The following is an 11,137-nucleotide window of genomic DNA, read 5'->3' as shown; positions in this document are numbered from 1 at the left end:
TTAGGGACCGCGCGTAGTGGGCGAGAAACCTCTGGCAGAAGCCACGCTTCCCCAACGGCGTCCAGAGCCACACCAGGTCACCAGGATCGAAGAAAACGTGGCGGGACTCCCATCATAGCGTATATTGTTCGACCGGTCCTGCGATGCCAGGGTGCGTAGCCTAGCGAGGCGTGGCGCTTTTTCTGCTCGACAGAAGATCTCATCAATTGATTCGTTCTCATGAGCGAAGTGGGCAATATGGGGTCGAGGATGTAGCGCGGCGGACGAGCATAAAAAAGGAAAAAAATGGCGAGTAACCAGTAATCTCGTGTCTCGCGTTATTAAAGGCATAGATAATGAAAGGCAAGATACTGTCCCAATTCTTGTGTGCCGAATCGACGTACATGGAAAGCATGTTGGCAAGCCTTCTGTTGGGCGCTCGACCACACCATTAGTTTGTGGGATGGTAGGGCGTAGAATGGCGGAAGCTACATGAACACAGACGAAGGGTTTCTTCAACTGCGTTCGCGGTAAGTTGTCGCCCACGATCGCTGATTACTATGCCAGGAGGTACATGTCGGAATATAACGTGAGCCATCAAGAAGATAGAAACCTCTGTAGCTGTGGCCAATCGCAGCGCGGCGCTCTCACAATAGCGGGCAAGGTGATCTACGCAAACGATAACCCAACGATTGCCCGCGGGAAAGGGCCCAGGAGATCTATGCCAACTTGCTCAAAGGGGACGCTACAGGGGGATTGGTTGATGCAGGCCATGTGGCGCTTGTGAAGGACGCTTGTAGCGCTGGCATTGAGAGCAGCTGGCGACGTACCGTTCGATATCCTTCAGCATCTTAGGCCAGTAAAGAATGATGGCATATCCACGACGTGAATGATGATGAGTGGGCGCAGCACCGGGGATCATTTGGGGTAAACCAGAGCGGACGAGAGAGAGAGAAAGAGCGAGGCGATGCTCTTGGCACCGCAGCACCCCTAGCTACGGACGAGAGAGAGAGAGAGCGCGCGTCGGGGACGAGAGAGGAAGAGAACGCGCGTCGAGAACGAACGCTCTTGTGCACCGCAGCGCCCCTAGCTACGAATGAGAGAGAGAGAGAGAGAGAGCGTCGGGAACGAGAGAGAAAGAGAACGCGCGTCGAGAACGAACGCCCTTGTGCGCCGCAGCGCCCCTATAGCTACGGACGAGAGAGAGAGAGAGCGTCGATAACGAGAGAGAAAGAGAAAGAGAGCACAGCTGCGTCTCTATCGGGAGCGGCGAGTACTAGCGTGGCTACGATGGCGCGACGAGGGACAAGGCTCGACCCTAAGGAGCTTCGCCCCTAAAACGTTCTTGAGCCAGGTAAAGCGTACGTGTGGAACCAAGATGGCCGGAAGTTGGGTCATGGTGCATGGCGTATTGACCATTTTCGTGGAGCAGTTTGCTCTAGAGGAACGAGATGACGCTATCGGCGACGCGCCATACGTTGCCTCAGCGAATGCGCACGAATACGAAACCATTACTGCTTCTGCTCTGCTACTGTGCCATTAGCTGTCGGAAATGTAACTGGGTGTTGTAACAAATGTGAATGTAACAATTCATGCTGCAAAATGTGCAACGATAAATGGGAAGAGGTTTGCGGTAGTTAGCTGCAAAAATAGTCATTCGCATATTAAGGAATGAAATCAACCTGTGTCGCCGCTGCTACATATGGACTGCCTGTGTTGCTGGCCCTTCGCGATGCACAGCTTTTCTCGAGGATAAAAAAAGAAAACAATCCGCCAGCGCTGTATAGCTAACCTCCAAAGAAATGACTTCAACTCCGGAACGTGGGCACTTAAGAGTGAATACCACTCGTTACAAAAGGAAGTAGCGCCACTTACTGACATGGTAAGTTTCTCGCACGTTATACACACAGCCACCCCTACTCGCAAGCAAACTTACGGACACTCTATCGCAACGTGTCAGTATTAGGTGAATGGGTGCACACTTGAATCAATGTGCCGAAGCATGAGTGGCGACGACTACACCGACAAGACACGAATGTTGGACACTGAACGTAGAACATTTACATTCCAAGCTTTGTGCGCAGCAAGAACAAATCTGTCACAGCAGAGCACACCCGCGGGCGATTAGGCTGAAAATTAACAATCAGATAGTGGCCACACCTAGGAACCTTACTGAGTCTCAAAAATGACAAGCCGCTGCTTCAAAATGTTTGACAAATAAAGAAGGAAGAGCACACTGATCCTGATTTAATTCATAAGCGTAAAGTTTGGACAGCTTGTAATACATTTCTAGCCTGGCTTTTAGTCCAAACACCGTATACGCTGCTCGCGCCGTTTGGACAAGGCGTAATGAGCTCTGAAAGCACTTACATTTCCTCTAAAGCTGTGGCCAAAGCTTCGTGCCATCCACACAGTCACCGTCTACGATATGCGTCGAAGCGGAGGTTTGCTGTGCCACACCGGCGTAACGCGCTTGAATTGTAAACAAGTAGTCAACGGAGGCAGCTGAGGCAAGCAATGGACGCGTCACCACGTGATCAAACATGGCCGCGCTCACGGCAGCACCGGGAAAAGGGTCAATAGGACTTGGGTGCGAAGGCTCTTGGGGACAACTAAAAGGTAGCGCGCACCGGTGGTCGAGTAGCTCTTCTTATAGGCTCCCTTCAATGGTCAGGCGGCACAGCGATCGGCTCAGCCATCAGCGTCACCGTGTCAGTTGCGCGAAACACCGAGGCGGCCACTTCTACGAAGGCATGCTTTTGCGGCGCACGTTTGAAACATGTAGGTCGTTCTGCATTGTGGTTTTAAGGCAATCGAAAACATCGAGGGCCATTTTCGACCACCGACACTTGAGAAAGGACGTCAACTTTACGACAACAACATGTATATCGTGTCAAAGAAGTAAACAGCACGGACATCACAGCGAAGTGCTTGTCACAACAGAGCAAGCATGCTTACGACGTCGAACTCCACGTAAGTCGACAAATCATTATTTTATTCCAGTTTAGTGCGCAAATACGGCCGTAGACGTTTTTAAACTCATTTGCAGCTTCATTACTTGCAGCGTGCCTTGCACCTCACAATTTTAGAAATTTTGGCGAGGTGGGAACGATAAGCAAGAACAAAAAAAAAAAAAGAGGAGGAACTTGCGTCCCCGTCCATCTTTTTTTTTTCGTTCTTGTTTATCGTGCGCTACATAGAAGTGAACTCGCACCTCGCGTCCGGGCCGGCAGACGACAGGCACTTCCCACGCTTTCGTTGACGTTGACAGTTCGCTTACACGTGTGCCAGCACGCGTCATGCCTAATGCTCATCTCATTTCTTTTTTTCGTTGGCCGTCTTCATTTACAGCTGTCGATCACGCCTCGAACAATACTGAACGGGGGATGTTCATGCCGTTACGGCGCCCTCGGAGAGTGTAAGCACTGCGCAGCGGTGACATTTTACATCAACCTGCACGAGGACGCGTCGTGTACGAGCGGCCCACAGTCATGGGGAAAGCCATCGGCAAAGCCCGACCATGACGACAATGTGCCACTGAGAAAGCTGTTTGGAGGTAGGATGCTCACACTTGCTGTTCTATGTGTTTTCGTTATATTATTTCACCTTTTTATCCTAGCTTGTGCTATGTACTCGCTCCAATTTTTTTTCTGGGCAGTCTACATGTGTGGAGAAACATCTGAATTTCTCGCAAATGCATTATTGCGATCAAAATTTATGAATAGCAACTCTTAATACTCATGCAGGATTCATTACTATTTATACGCAGCATAAATGGTATTCATTTCACAAATTGCAATTAAAGCGTGCCTTTAAAATTTTGTTGCCTAAACCACAGATGGGTCATTTATGAGGCAAAGTGCATCATTTTTACTGTGCAACCTCACATAACCAAGTAAGCACTGTTTTTCGCCCCGCTTCTTCTCAAAATCTACTCCTGCGTTAAGTCAAATCACTCTTTCTGTGTACCATTTTAATGCCCTATTCTGTTTCCTGTCCACCTGTTTGCAGGCAACAACAGTCCCTTTCGGCAAACAAGCAGCCTGCAGAGCTGCCACCTTCCTACGTAACCCAGCATTTTGGGGGCATTGAATCAGCTTTCACTACGGTACTCCAGGAAATGGAAAAAAGTCAGGCTGAAATCAGGCGTGCTGAAATTCTTGGCGGAATTTTTGAAAGTGATCAAAGAGCACTGCTGCGGCAAAAGCTGAATGAACTGCTTCAGCCGCCACACAGACCCCTTCACAGGCTGGAAGTGTCAGGTGACTTCCCTAAAGTATCAATTGCCCCCAGAAAACATATGCAAGAACTAACACCGGAGGAAAGGGCCTTTTATAGGGCTTTCGTTCTATGCGAGTCGGTTAATGAGCTCTGCGTTCTGACTGCTGGCCAGTCAAGTTGTCCGAGGTAACAACGGTTCAAAAAGCATTGCATAGAGGTATTTCTGACATGTTCTTTTCATTATGTTTATGTTGTATATATACGTCTGTGCAGGTGGCACAAGGAACGTAAAGTGCGCATCAGCAGCACAGCAGCTCATACCATTTTGCGTACCCGCAGAGGGTACGCAAATTTTTTTCGTCTGAGGCTACAACATATGGTATGTTTTAAGTTTGTTGGATCTAAGCTATACGATTTACAGGTATGTGTTTTATATTAGGAATACGTATGGAGCCGGTGGCCAGGAAAGAATTTGAGCGGCAGCATGGTGTTACGGTGACAGAGGTGAGCAATTCACTTGCGTTTTAGCTTGAGATCGAAGTACATCCTACTTTGTGATAACAAAAGAAATTTAACCTAATAGTTGTAATCATTTTCATCGATGCAATGTTCAATGTTACAGTATGTGTTATCTCATACCCTACTGCATATTTTCACTGGTAGCCTGCAGGTGAACTGACAATTTATAAAAGTACATTGTCATCTTTTATGCAGATGTGCACAGCGTGACAGTGGACAAAAAATGGAAAGGCACGACGGAGACAAGCGCTTGTCACTGTCATGCCTTTCTGTCCGTAGTCATGCTGTGCACCTCATCATGGATGACCCAGTATTGCCAGTCTAGCACCGTGCTTCTTTTATGCATCTCCCTCAAATTCTTATGTTGTAAAGACCTATATTCTGTTACCATAATTGAACTTGAGAAATGTTAACGATATTTATATAAGTAATGGGACATTTCAGGTGGGCCTGCTGCTTCATCCGCAACAGCCATGGCTTTGTGGAAGTCCTGACGGAATTTTTTCCTTCTCTGGCAAGACGTGCTTGCTCGAAATCAAGTGCCCTTACAGATGCGTAGACAAGGGGATTTTTGATGACACAGGGCACAGCATTGTTGACTATGTGCATCATGTCGATGGAAGCCCCATACTAAGAAAATCGCATAAGTACTACACACAGGTCCAGATTTTAATGTACCTCCTTAATGCAAAGCAGTGTTTCTTTTTTGTATATTCAAACAAGCAGAGCGTGACCATACTTGTGTGTAGGGATGATGCTTTTCTTCACGAAGCTATACCAAATCTTGAAGAATTTTACTTTCAGTGGATGTTGCGTGAACTTGTAAGACAGCAAACTTTGTAGCATGAAAGATGCCTCACTGTAGAGTGATTCTTTTATTTATTGAATAGGTTTGTGGAATACCTTCGTATAGAAGTTTCCCGTTTCTCCCGCTGTCATCAATTGGCTTATACGTGTATTTTTTTTTCTTTTTCTGGGACAGGAAGTCCCCCCTCATGTTATTTACAAGCAAATATAGTACAATTCTTCTTTCTGGGGTTTTACGTGCCAAAACCAGTTCTGATTATGAGGCACGCCGTAGTGGAGGGCTCCGGATTAATTTTGACCACCTGGGGTTTTTTAACGTGCACTACAACGCAAATATAGTACACTGTAGGGTATGAGCATTTTCCTGCTATCAGTGAATCAAACCCATGATTCTGTGCTTAGTAGCGGCACACCATAGCCACTGAGTTGCGGCACTTTGTGGGCAGCTTGAAGTACTTACTGCATCAAAATACCGCTGGTAGGGAGATAAGTGAAGATATATTTACAAGCTCTCTACAGTGAGCTACAACACAGCTAAGATGGTGGGAAGACCATTATTACAATTCTCGTTCTCTCCCACAAAGTAACCAACACCGTCTGTCGCAATGCTCGCAGTCTAGTGACAAGATTAACCCAACCGAGTTAGAACAGTTAAACTTACAAATGCCATTAGAAGTAAGAACAGTTTCCGACTGCTGGAAGCAAGCCTTAAAGCAGGTATATTTTTACTGAGATTTACAGCATGGTCTAGTCAAGAACCACCGATGCCCAAGATATCGGACTACATATAGGCTCTATGTAACTTGAAAATTACTCATTTCAGGGCAAGCAGGTTCATATTGTACTGATAAATATTAGGGATCATTTGTGTTGTTTACTTGTTTCTGCTTGTCCTCATATTCATTTCACAGCAAATGTTTATCATCAGGACTTCACGCAAGCCTCCTGTGATACAGGTCACCATGGTCAGGGATGTGGTGCTATAGTTTTTTTTTCTTCAATGGTACTCTCAGTATTACTGGGTTGAATGCTCATCTGAACCTTCTATATGCATCTAGTCACATTTGGTATCGGTGTATTTATTCTTTCAGTCAATCAACCAGACTAGTCCTTTATTGTGCAAAAAATTACCTTTTGCCAAGTCTAGTAAAACAACCTTCTGTCATATTTCATTGTCTTAATTATGCATGCTGTTATGACCTAGCTTTTTCTTGTCACTTGTGTGTTTCCTAGTCAAGCATTGTTACATTTACCCAAACTTGCACATGTCGTTAAAGTATTAGAAAATTTGTGAGGCTACTGATAGCATAGGAAAGTTCGCACACCAAATTTTCTGATCTGAGGCAACACTATTTTTACATTGTCGAAGAAACCATGCCCGCATATTTGTGCTTGTGTAACAGTGAAACAATAAAGAATGATTTGAAATGTCCACATGTGTCAAATTTTATTACCAGGTTAAGAGTGGGCACATCATCTTGGTTCTTTCTTTGACTAGAACAGTTGCTCAACAGCAGAATCTGCCATTGGAATTCACCTTTACAGTCTAGAGATGCATATCTTGAAACATGATACAGAGAAAAGCCATGAATAATGATGTACCATCAGCATAAGTTTGAAATGCAAACAGGAAACAACAGATCATAACACCTGTTATGTGTAAATACAAAGCGCAATGTGTGAGCACACTGTTGCCAGTTTCTAAGCACGGAGCAGTCCCATGTGTACGTTTTGGAGTGAATGAACCTATTAAAAATGCTGGTGAACTTCAAAACAACAAGAAACTGCTGTTGTTTTGGGAGTGTTCACGATTGAATTCATTCTGATAGTGCATATATAACTTCACTGCACAAATATAATGCCTTAATTTAGATGCAAAATAAACATAATAAAGAACACATGACAAAATATAGATGCAAGGTAAACAGACAACAAAATTGAGAAATACTAAATCAAGAGTTCAGAAGTGGTGGACCCAACAAATTGTGTTGCGAAACAAAAGTGGTGACAAACATACTGTTGCCGTACTGCAAACTGGGCACACATCATGACGAACCCAAATGTGTTTGGTGTAAACCTAGAAGCAATAACAGTACCGAAATAGCTTCACATATTGTACAATGTAATGCAGCCTAGCACGTCTTGCTCCTATGATGTTCACGTCAAGGCGCCACTTATATACTAAATACATTAAACCTTGTGGACTAACGACGCACAACAGCCGCATGTGTAGCTCTACGAGTCGTACCTTGTGAGGAGGCATGATAACTTGCACCGAAGAATACACACTAGTATCGAGATTACGTGGTGCACATGTCACATGCTGGTGATGGTGATTTATTGGCATCTCCCGTGAAATGGGGAGGGGACAAGTAGTCACCTAGACTGCTTGATTTTATCACGTATGCTGTACACATTATTCATTCTAGAATTTTTTATACATCTCCTTAAACTTCTTTTTTTTCCTCAAAACTTATCTACCTTGTACTGGTACCTATGGAAACGTTACATGGCGTGCCACCTGGTACAACAATATGCAACTGCAAGCAAAGTGTGCACATATCGACGCTACACGGCGCGCATTTCACATCGGACAGCACCGCCAACCGAAACGGCTATTGGAGTCATAGCAGTTTGCGCTGTAAAACTAAGCACGAAGATGACAGTACAGGAAAAAACCACTGCAACTGAAATGATTGGTAGCGATGGAACAAAAAAAAATGTTAGGCATAACGCTAAGAGACAGAAAAAATGGAGCTGCACGGGCGATAGGGCAGCAATCCGGTGGACTATTTAGTTACAGAATGGGTGCCAAGACAAGTGCAGACGAGGACGGCGGAGAGTTAGGCTATGTGATGAAGTTATAAAATTTGCGTGCACAACTTCTAATCAACTAGTGCAAGACAGATACTTGAAGATAGCCGGGAGAGGCCTTCGTCCTGCAGTAGATATAAAAATGGGCTGATGATGATGGCTGAAAGAAAACTGCCGGCCATCCAACAGTACCACAATGCTACACAGGAGACCTATATGTGTTTCTTGGAAAGCTTAGTAGCTGAAGGAAAATTAGTCCTCATTTGGGGATAGAATTTTTTCACTTAATAGGCCTCCACCATGACGACTTTCCGTAGAAGTGAACTGCCACATTCAGTGTACCTGTGTTTTATTCAGCTTTTCTCTACAATCTGCCGGAAAACTGACTGCCTCAGAAAGGCATTGTTGAAGGATTTGATCGCCAGACTAGGATGAATTTTTTTTATGGAAAGCTTTTTCTGGGAAACCCCTATGACTCTTCCATATAGTAGTGTTATGCTACTTCCTGGTGGATTACAATTTTTCTGTTTTCTGAACCCTCTTCCACTTTGCAGATATCGACAAAAATGATTTGTTAATTGCGGCAGTTGCAGGCTAGACTCAATTCTCAGTGAATTACTTGAATTTAATTATCAGAGGTTGAAGATTCGCCAGCACACAGCACACGTGAAATACGTCCGTCATGAGTGGTATCATTTCAGTTGGCATTCTGTTATTGAAGATGTTATGCACTTTAATTCTCTGGATCATTCTCTCCACGTGAATTCGCACTTGGGAAATGTCGTATGTGTCCCTGACTTCTTGAGCACTAAACTGAGGGCCTTGTAAAAATGGGGGCATGACTAGCACAGCATTTCGTTCACCCATAACTGTGCGTATCCCGGGAAATCCTTTGTCAGCAAGTATTTTGTCACCAGCCTCAATGACATCCAGGAAACCAGAATTGACAGTAATGTGTGTGTCAGACACCCTTCCCCCATATGCATCCGAGTGGAAACAAATCGTCCCGCCGGGTGTAACCCCAACAAGGAATTTCAAAGTGTACCCGCCTTTGTACTGCGAGTACAGAGTCCTCTGCTGCTGAACAGTTGGTGGCTGCTCAGTGCGGATTTCTGTGCAGTCAATTATCATTGTGCAGTCTGGATAATGTGCTTTAAAACAGTCTGGCATGGTAGCCTGAATAACTCTGAGTGGAGGACGAAAAATCCATTGCTTGGTAGCAAATGCCAATGTTTTGAGGACACTTTTGAAATGCCGTGAGGCTGATGTTTCGCCAATGCTGAACAGGGTAGCCAGAGATGAATAGCTGATGCCAAGTTTTAGTTTCATTAGAAACAGCAGCAGCCGGTCTTCGTTAGATACATATCATTTGCGCTCTGTGGAGACCGGAAACACACTCAAGAGCAGGGCAAACACCACCCGACTTACATTACACAAGTCCTCAAGAGCATTAGTGCTCTTTGAAACGCTTTCGTAGCCCGCAAAATAGCTTGTCCGATGGTCTGGACCACTGTGCTTGCTGGTGACGTTGGGAGTGTGCTGCACTTCACAGTCGCGTGTCTCGTGATGGGTTATCTGCGTTGATAGGTTGTTGCCTTCAGCGCAGCAAATAAACACTGAAAATCTGGTGGTTGTGCTGCTCGTCTCTGATGTCTGAGTTTCCTAAGAGGAATTTCATGTTGTATTAGGGAACTGCTGCTGTCGCAATTCTAACACTTGACGGCAATTGAAGCATACATTTTCACATGCACTCAAAAAGATAGTGTCAAATCTTGTAAGGATAGCTATGGTAAAATATTGTCAGTGCAACAGCTGACGTACCATTTCTCTATAGCTGTATTTTATTCATAGAGCCAAATATGAATTTCATATGCAGCAGATGCATTTCGTTTTCATGATCCCAATTTGTTTTCAGCTTCTACAGTCATTCCACCTCTCAAGACTGCCAATTGCTTCAGTTTACACAACCCAGAAGACTTAAGTACTTAAGAAGATACCTTCATTACTTTGAAATGTGCTTCACAATTATAGTAGTGAGCAAGGTACTAAAATCACTATCGGGGTAATTAATCAATTCCATACTTTTAGATATGACACAAATTAAAACCTTAAACAAAGACTTTCTGAAAGAATTATGCAGATCCAAATGCAAATGCTGGAGCATATATGAAGCAAAACTTTGCAATGGTTAATATGCTGTACAACTTGGCACTGCGTGCAATTGTATACTTTCATCCTATGCAATGTGCAGCATTTATTTTTATGTGCCACAAGCATCACTATTTCTATATCGCTTGTGTCACAGTGGCAGAAACGAATTCTGGACAATTAGCCAAGAATGGGCACATACTGAATGGCTAAGTCATAAAAAATAAACTGAAAGAATTAAAGAATTGGTGTGCTTTAGAAATGTCTAGAAGCCTACATTACAGGTTATGTACGAAATAAATTTTTATTACTAAACAGACATCCACTTTCTTGCACTATCTTGTCGGTTAGCATGCGGTATATACGCCCATTGGCTGGTACTACCACTCAGAGCACATTTAAGCTTCATATATACATCCACAAATATATGAGGCAAGAAACTGTACTCATGCCAAACCGCAGCAAGAGGCATAGAAAGCTTTACTTCATAATTTTCTGCTGATGAAATGTAGACAGGTGTTTCTGCTAATGGACATTTCTTATAAAGCTCACCATTGATCTAGCTGCTACGTGGACCTCAGCGGCAGCAGATAACAGGTACAGGCCATCCCACCCCGCTGCATCTAAGAGTCATCAGCCAGCTCGGCTG

General features: G+C 44.4%; 1 pseudogene; it reads right to left on the bottom strand.

Moving 5' to 3' along the window:
- Positions 1-8,955: 8,955 nt before the first annotated feature.
- Positions 8,956-10,343, bottom strand: LOC125944191 (uncharacterized; annotated as a pseudogene).
- Between the last annotated feature and the right edge of the window lie 794 nt (positions 10,344-11,137).

The sequence above is a fragment of the Dermacentor silvarum genome, chromosome 3 (genome assembly GCF_013339745.2).
Source record: "Dermacentor silvarum isolate Dsil-2018 chromosome 3, BIME_Dsil_1.4, whole genome shotgun sequence".
Taxonomy (NCBI): Eukaryota; Metazoa; Arthropoda; class Arachnida; order Ixodida; family Ixodidae; genus Dermacentor; species Dermacentor silvarum.
The sequence above is the reverse complement of the archived record's forward strand: the minus strand, read 5'-3'. Positions and strand labels throughout refer to the sequence as shown.